This window comes from Spodoptera frugiperda, chromosome 30 (genome assembly GCF_023101765.2).
Source record: "Spodoptera frugiperda isolate SF20-4 chromosome 30, AGI-APGP_CSIRO_Sfru_2.0, whole genome shotgun sequence".
Taxonomy (NCBI): Eukaryota; Metazoa; Arthropoda; class Insecta; order Lepidoptera; family Noctuidae; genus Spodoptera; species Spodoptera frugiperda.
Window position 1 is genome coordinate 6,900,672 of NC_064241.1, and position 9,678 is coordinate 6,910,349.

Sequence of the window (9,678 nt, forward strand, 5' to 3'; positions counted from 1 at the left end):
TGCTATATTTTTTATATAGAAAGATGCGTGCAATGGATGGTTTCCCTACTATCGATACATCGCATACTCGAGCTGCGCATCTTCTTTGCACAGCTACATAGCTTAGTATCGGTGGAAGTATTCACATATTTTCACAGCTAAGCTATTACATCTCCGTAACATAGCTACATAGCACATCTCTGGTAGAAAGGCAGCCTAACCACTCAACCTATGTAATAAGCTTATTGTGTCCCATTCTATACACGGTAGAAAAAAAAATAAAGCTCATTGTGTTATTTATCTGTTTCCCTACGGGAAACCACACAAGTCTAGGTTCGCTAATTCCCTTCCTTTTATATTCTTAAGTAAAAATAACAGAGATATTTTGGCTGGAACATTTCCGCAAATGTCCATTGTAAATCATAATGGAATAACTGACCATAAATGTAACTACGGACCATATCTTTGAGCCGTAAATGTGTATAAATATTTATTATTGTAAGAACAATGTTATACTACACCATACAATAAAATACATGTAAGATCGAGAGAATAAAATGTTAAGGAAGATATGAAAATAAAAAATGTTAGAGGTATCTTACATGCAACTAATATATTAAAACAATGTCCCTGATTTAAATTAGCATCTTAGTAATTCTTCTAAGGTCTAAATTGTGTGAAGAAAAATCATAATTGTGTGTGGTACAAAAGTGTTACAAGACTCCAAAAGTGTTTGAAGATTTTCCACTGCATCTATCGTTTATAATCTAGTTCTATAGTTCAAAAGGCATTAAGTTTTTGAGGGACCAAACCAAAATAATACTCTGACTATCTCATTTCGCAAACGAGACCGCCCTGGATTATTTGATGTTAACATAGTAATTTTAACGACACACTTGTATTGCTAACTCAAACCTACTCAATTGCAAAACTATAGCGTGTCTAATGCACCAAAAAGCGTAACACTCATTACAAACGAGAGTGTGACATACCTTACCTCATATGATTTAAGGTCGTGCAATGGCCACAATGACTGTTACATTTAATAACAAACATTGAAACTGATGATGTAGCTACTGATGCTGTAACGATTCGCATTTTTTGTGTGAAACATCTTTTGGAACCGAAATATCTAAAATATTGTGAATTGGAATGACTTTTTTATGGAATAGGTGGCAAACGAGCAAACCAGTCCCCTGATGGTAAGCGATCAGCGCCGCCCATGGACACCCGCAACACCAGAGGAGTCACATGATTGCGTTCCCGGCCGTTGAGTGCGTTGTAGGTATAAGAAACTAAGATACATCAGACACCCAGTTATTGTAGAGTGAGGTTTCACTCTATAAATTAACGTTAAATATGACTAACCATAATATATAGGTACCAATTTATATCAAGGATGATCTAACCACCGAAAACTTATAAATCCTATCCAACACCAATTAAAGTTAAAGGAAATGTCTTAAAAACGTCCTACAACTTATGGTCCTTTTGTATGACCTCCAAAATGTTGATAATAACTCAAAAACTACACGTACGGATTTCCTTTTTATTTTGAAAAAAAATACATGCATGTGTTGACGCATAAGTAACTGGTGGGCTTTTTGTAATGAATGGTAGGACATTTTTATTTTAATTTACACTTTATACATCTATCTGGAAAAAATAATATTATACGTATGTACGATTTTCTAAGCGCCGTACTTCAATTGTTCTTAGCAATCATTGAAATCTATAAATAATCTATAAATCAATCAATCTATCTAGCCATCATATAACGAATTTTACCACTACCGAAGGTGTATGCGCCATTCACCAATTAAGTTTCAAATACTTAGATACTTTTTACTCTTTGCATTACATCCCAAAGTAAAGAAAGTACTGGAAGAGGTATCATGCAACACGCAAGTCTGGTTCCCACGATTTTGCGCCCAATGGAGAGTAATCATTAATTAAATAGGTAGACAGGTAAATACTTTTTAGTATGACGCATGTAAATTGTGTGAAAAATTCAAGTGAAATTTTCCTCTTACGCTCACTCGCAAAGTATGAGACAATTTTGATCATAATCTTTCGTACTTAAGCAAATAAATCTTGTAGTTTGCATTTATTTTGGGTTTTTCCTTCTCGCTAAATCCTTGAGCAAGTCTTTTATAACGGTACATTAGGTTTGAGAAACTGCATTGTACAGATTTATGTTTTCCTGGTTATGATAAAAAAAATGCAGAAAGATGTTGTTATGGTATTTTTGCATGAATAGCCCGGCTTAACGAGTGATACCATGGCCTAATAGAAAACAGACGTGAAACGACGATGTGTGAGTGTGGTTACCGGAGACCCAATTACCCCCATCTCCAATCTCTTCAATCCCCGATTCCCCAACAAATCTTAAATTCCTAACACCCAAAGGACTGACAACGCACTTGTAACGCTTCTTGTATTTCGGGTGTCAATGAGCGGCGGCGATTGCTCACCATCAGGCAGATTACCGGTTTATACCATAAAAAAAATTGTGTATGACAATTATGCATATAGGCAATAGCAGCGTAGTTTATGTATAGTATTTCCCTACTTTGAATCAGTGTTAATTCTCTTCATTTGTAAATACTCGTTAATGAAACTGTTACAGGCTGATATTAAAAGCGTTTTGATCGACTGTATAAACACCAAAAGGAAAGAAAACATAACACAAGATCACAGAATCACAGACAGAATTATATGAACCTTATACTATAGCAACAATAATACAATTTGTTTGCATGCCACTCACTTATGTATGTGTGTGGGTAAATATCGTTTCGAAATCATATTTTCCGGGATAAAGTGACTTATTCACTTCCTCACAAACAATCCCTATGAATTTGAACCACATCCATCATGAGACTCCCGGAGCGTGAAAATGTTCAAAGTTACGAATAGAATACTGCTTATTTTGTTTAACTTATTTATACTTTAAGAAAAAAAAATGTTATAGAGTTTATGTATAGTACCTATACCTACGTTAGGAGAAATATTTTGTTGTATATCTATTATTTGCTGAATTAGTTATTGTATAGTTTACATTGGTCAATTACGACAAATATGTGTATTAGCAAAAAAAAATAGATTCTCTAATACTAAACATTGTCCAAATCCATTCAAAACTAACTATTATATCATCTTTGTTTGACTTACGCTACATTTCTACTGTGGTTACATTCACCATCTTTTTGTACCACGAGAATGACTGTGGGGTATTATTTTTCGCGCATAGCTTGTATATTTTGTTCCAAAATAACAGAATAAGTATTAAAATAGGTAATCTAACTGACATTTCTAAAGGCATGGAAGATCCCACAAGGAAAAAGGACACGCCTACGCATTTATTGAGGTAATCAACACGTTTTATTGTTTATTTTAACAAAAACGATTATATTAATTACTTTTATTTTGTGCAATTACCCTTACTTTTAGTCTTATAAATACTTAAACTGCATAAGTTCTCGTATACCATGTATTACCCACATTTGCAATATAAGGTCGATAGTTATGTTCAAAGTTAAGTAACATCACAATGTTAAGACATCAATCATTTCCTAATTTAAAATCACTTTCATAGCGGAAGATCGATCCATACTTTTACTAAGGCCACATTAGTATGTGCCAAACTCATGTGTGGTTCCGTACTATTGACAACAAAAAGTATTTTTTGTGAATGAATGTCAGAAAAACGACTTCTTTGGGGAATATACTTTTTTTCATGCTGCTCTGTTATATAAGTATTTTTATACATTTGTCTGTATAACAAACGTGTGAATAGTGAATGTATGTATAAAAAGACACCGTTGAGTTTGTTTCGGTTAATAAAATTTATAAACGGAATAAACATAAAATCGAAACTAATTACGTTATGATTAAAAAGATAAATCCATGTCTCATTATCAAATTAAACACAGGCTTGTTTCTTTGCCTACAGAACCCTAAAACGAAGCTTTAAAATGTAATTTACAAAATCACTATTCCTAATTGAATCACAATTGCTGGTTGGTTTTTTTTTTCTTTTTTACCACAAACAAGCAGATGTTTCTAATAGAAGGTTATTATGGTTTGCAATACTATATGTAACGCGTATAATGTATATTTATTTGCTTACTTTTAAAAACAAGCTTGGGCAAGCTTTTTTATTGTAGGTAAGTGCAACTGGTGTATTAAGAATGTGTATTTCGATTTTCGGGTCAAACAAACTAATAGAATTCATCAATTCATGTTCTCTATAACATGGGATGAGATTTTAAAATAACATTAACGTCATCATTATTAGTCGATACATTTATTGCTGAATCCGTAAAATCAGGTTTATTTGAGCCTACTGGACTATTTTGACCCAAACTTTTAGACCAATAAAAAACTAATATTCACTTTATTCTGGATTCCTATTGGTTATAGAATTTGGATCAAAGTTTCTCCAGTTGGTCAAAATAATCTCAACTCGTCCGGTGTTCTCTCTGAAGAAAAGAGATTTGACATAATTCTACGCCGGGCTTGAGCAGTTAGCTCACTGTTTAAAATATTAAGGACTTGTTTCACAATGTCTGGATAGCTTCTGTGTATCAGATACTTAACTAGAACTATTTGTCACATAAGTTTATCGGGCACTTATATGAAGGTGGTGAAACAGGCGCTAAAAATACAAAATGTCAACAATAAAACAATTGGTCGTGACTTCAAGTACCTGTGACTGTACTAAAACTATTTTACATTTATTTATTCCAACTTATCTATTAATTGCATAAATCACCATTCACTGAAAGGAATTTCATACTTTATTTGTAATTGTAAATATTGGTTTATCCTTCGCCATAATTCATTGTCTTATTAGTATACGATTTGTTGGCTCGCTTATTAATTGTAATTCATACATCTAATTTGTTGTTTCAAAAGATTAAACAACATGAATGTAACTGTTGTAGAGTGATCTAAAACGGAACCAATTCACTTGGTTCTAATTAAAAATAATTTAATTTAAAAAAATGTCACTTGAATCAAGGTAGGTACTATAGTTTTACTTACTTCAAACTTTCCAAATATCATATATAAAAAAAAACATACCGGCTGAATTCAGAACTTCGTCCTCATTGGAATGTTGGTTAAAAAAACACCAGCATGCTGAGCAGCAGAAAAGACGAAATAAATCAAAATTCATAAACTATAGCTTACAAAACTACATAAGTATTCCCTGTATTACCTACATTACCACTTATTCTTCGCCTGACACAGGAACCGAACTCCATACCTCCTGCCTGACAGTGGCTTTTGTAACAATCTGTTGCAAAACTATTATTTATATTTTGTCACAGTCTGCCCTTGCTATTTACCTTTAGTGACGGTATAGTGCACTATGGGGTCATAGACCTCTCAAGGACCACAGCTATGATTTGATTATAATCTATTGTTATAGAAAAACATACACACAAACAAATAATACGTCATAGTAATCAACTTCACTTATGTGTTGTTCTAATGTACGTTATTGTATTTATTCATAATTATGTATTTGTAATATTTGTTGATTTATCTTTGCATAATAAAGTCACACATTAAAAGACTAAAGCGTTTTTTTTAAGTGTGACAATCATCCTATGACTTCTCCCGCCCTGGGCGAGGCGAGAGGGAGTGTCAGACTCTTACTGACTAAAAACAACTCCGTTATTAGTTCTGCTTTTCGAGCCAGAGTCCCCGTATGCCCGCTAGGTAGTCCTCAGCTCCGGATCAGGCGTCAGCCCTACTGGGCCCAAAAAAAGACTAAAGCGTAACAATACTGTGTTAATTTATCGCCAGTTATGTTATGCATTAATTACCTCATAAACAGTAAATTGTTGTAAACCATTTGCTATCGAGATTATCAAACCAAAAAACAGCCAATGAAAAAACAACAATTGAAAAGGCAGCCAATGAAAAAATGCTTTTTTCGACGAATGATCGAATTGAAGACCTCGTGATTGATAGTAAACTACTCGACCAACAAGGCAGCCTAATTACTAATTAGGGTTAAGGTTTTTATATATTTTGTAGGTCAATTTAAACGCCATATCTATGATAAAGCAAATCAGCACAAATTAGGTACACCCCATAGATATCACATTTTGTTTTAGTTACAAGTACGGTTTTAAAGGAAACCTCCTTTAAAATGTAGCAAATCGTGACGTCACGCAATATTATAAATCGATATATCGTCGATAGTTTTAATTCTGTAAGATAAAAACAATGCGTGTCTTATTTTTTTAAATTAATCTACGAGTCGGACATTAAAATAAAAATCTTGGGATTTGTATGGTTTTGGTGTATAGCTGTGTCCTATCGAGAAATATGAGTCAATATAAATGAAACTCGCATGAGAGTGACTCTAGATTTTGAGTGCTTTTGAATGTCTTTGATTAATTCACTGACATAACCCAGGCCGAGTGTGCCTATGCATTTTGGTGTTTTAACTAAAAAGTTATCTGGTATGCATTTACAAGAGATTCACCTTCATCACGGCTCATTGAATGTAAGTACAATTAATTACATAAAAAGATGTCTAGGCATTTATGTATAACCTCGTGCTAAGTCAACTAAACCTCTAGGACAGTTTTTGAACACGTTACAAATCGATTTTTAACAATAATGTGCCTGAACATTTTATTTAAAAATTGCTTTTAAAATAAAACTATTTAAAAAAAAACCTCTTCCACAAATTATCAATTTCTAAAAACAGCTGCGCTTAAAAGAAAATCGTCTATGAAATTAAAAAAATACAGCTGTTCATTTCTACTGCAAACTTCAAAATATATTGGCAAATAAAAATAAACCTTATTTCATATTTCTCAAAATAACTTATTCTACATGAGACGTGACAACACGACTAATGATTTCAAGATTATTTCATGATAATTTAGTAAGTTCAAGGTAAAATAAGGTCGTAGAGTTGTAAAGTAAATAGAAATGATGAATAAAATTGAAAGACTCATTCGTTCATTCAGAAATACGCTGACGCACATCACAAAAAGACGGTACAAAATTCTGTAGATACGCAATATAACATTAATTGACTATTTTACTACCAACTAAGTAGCTTCTGCCTGCAACTTCGTTTAAGTACGTAGAACATTGACTTAAAATATTTTTCTTGTTTCAATTTCCACAACAAATTATATTATATGTATAAATATAGTATAGAGAGGTATTATTTATTACAATTATAATATGAATAAGAATTCTATTCTCATCTACTTTAGATATAAACTTAAATAAGTAATAATTTAATATATACAACTTACTTTAACTATATAAACTAAAACAAAGAAAAATAAATTTAAAAAAATCCCTAAATTAGGCGTCAACGTATAAATTTACTATAAAGACAGTCCTTTACTGCCTTATTATTTTACGAATGCACCAAACACGCTGTATCTTTAATGAATAATCGAACCAATAGTTAACAACGTCTTTCACAACACTGGTAGTTTTTAACCGTAACCGTGTCGAGGAAAAACGTGCGAGAGAGAAATATAATAAGTCATTGTAGCCAGTAATAATGGGTAGTAGTTTTGTGACATTGTCTTATTTGAACCTAGTGCATGTACCTATATACTGTAGTGAGTTTTATACCTGCGTTTATACACGAATGTACGTGCGTATCTAAGGCATCTATATATCTAAATGTGCATATCTAATATAATTAGAAACAAAGGATCGTAAAATTATAGGTACAGTTCTATTTTATATCGATACTGATTATCGCTGATTTTCTCAAATGTAACATTTGCAAATTCACATTCACTTTTCACAGGTTATAATTCTCGCGTAATAACAATATTAATTTATTTTATCTCAAAATACAATCACCTTAATTCATGACTTTTGGAACTATCGACATTGATCATATTTATACAAATACAATTTGTCTTTGGTACCCTATAAGTTAACATTTCTAGAAAAAATCCCATATAAAAAATGAACATAGTATTACAGGATCAATAAACTTTGATAGGAACTTACACGTACCTATGTATTAACATAGAAATTAAAATATTATTAAAAGCATTACAAGAACACATTACCATATCATTTCACCCACTATACGCAACAATTATCTCTCAGTTAAGACTACATAATATACGAAAGTTCTGCATCACGAACCGGTCTTTACGTTCATGTGTTTCATAACAATGTCGCTATGGTGTTACAATTACTTTACTCAGTTAAATCAACGAAAGATGAAAAAAGTATGCCAAATAAAAATGAAAGATTTATTGATTTTATTATTTGTTAAATTCAACTGCGTATGTGAACTTGTAAACGCACCCACGATACAGGAGAAAATTCTAGAGTAGGGCAACTTTTTTAAAAAGAAACAAGAACTTTTTTTGTAAAGAAAAGCGATTAAAAGTAAGATTTTTTTTTAAGACTTGTCGATCTACTTTTATGATATTCAAATTAAAATAAAATTGTAAACCAAAAAAATGTTTTTGCATTGTTATCCATTAATCATAAAAATTGCAAACTACTTTACAACAATATAAAAATAAACAAAGCTAAATTAAAGCTATAACAAACTAGAGTAAAGTGGACGAGCCTCTATTTTGTATGAAAATCCACTCTCACCCCCTTGGGAACCCAGTATAAACGGTGTCAACAAATTATTTTTTTGTGTAAAAAAAAGAGTCTCACAAACCTAAATAACTTATCAATCATATGTGAATTAAACCTACTTACTTAATAATTTCAATGAAACACATTATACTACGATATATGTGTGTATATAAGTACGAGTATGTGAATATTTTCCCACATTAAGATAAAAATCTTTTACTACATAATACTTAACGAACGAATTAATTACAATGTGCAATGTTTACGTATGCACGTCAGCCTGGTAATTCTCACTTATTGTTTTTCCCGATGATTAGGCAAAGCAAGCCCATTCATTTTAAAATTAATTATACAGTTAACGCAAATAAGTAATTTATAGTATATTGTATAACAACGATTAATTGATAACTGCAATCTACCCACCACAAAAATAAGGCATCCGATTTAATTGTCTTAACACTTATAATTTAATTTAATTTAAATATATAATAGAACTCACCTTTTCACAAATAACAATGTAGTATCAAAACAGCACTTATCACTTTCAATTGAATCGTAACAGCTTTTCGAACAAACTATTTACCGTGCTCTTGCGCATGCAGCCGACGGTGCTGCCACTGCGCCTACCTCAATCAACTAAGCCACTGGAAGGGCGCACTTGTTAATATATACAGTCAACAAGCGGGGATACAATAAGATATAAGATCATAATATTGAAATCTTATACAAGTTGTAATTAATATGCCTAAATTAATGAAGCGAATTATTAATAAATTTATTTCCTTTTCAATCTCTTAACTCCTGTTTTGCTGTAAAGGAGATGATAGCATAGTTGTTTGTTACAACTATAAACCTAAAAAGTGGATGACCTTTAAAAATTGTTTGTAGTCCAATAGGTCTTATTGTGCATTTGGGAATATCAAAAATTATTATCGCATATACCAAACTTGAGCTTGACTGCACCGCTGGCGATGTAGCTGGGCTACTGGTTGGTGCACAACGTGTCCTGGGATAGAGATTACCGACTTTTACCTGGGTATAATGTGTGTGTGACCTATATAAAATTATGCGTTTGTAAGCGTATCCGCG

General features: G+C 32.1%; 1 protein-coding gene across 2 annotated transcripts in view; it reads right to left on the reverse strand.

Annotated features, from left to right (window-relative positions):
• The window catches only part of LOC118269931 (peroxidase), a 97,952-nt gene extending 88,723 nt beyond the window's left edge, over positions 1 to 9,229 (reverse strand). The window contains exon 1 of one of the 2 annotated variants that reach the window (XM_050707086.1): positions 9,089 to 9,229. The gene's annotated coding sequence lies outside the window, so the exon portion shown is untranslated. The remainder of the gene's footprint in view (positions 1 to 9,088) is intronic. The other variant, XM_050707087.1, reaches the window with a different exon arrangement.
• Positions 9,230 to 9,678: the final 449 nt, after the last annotated feature.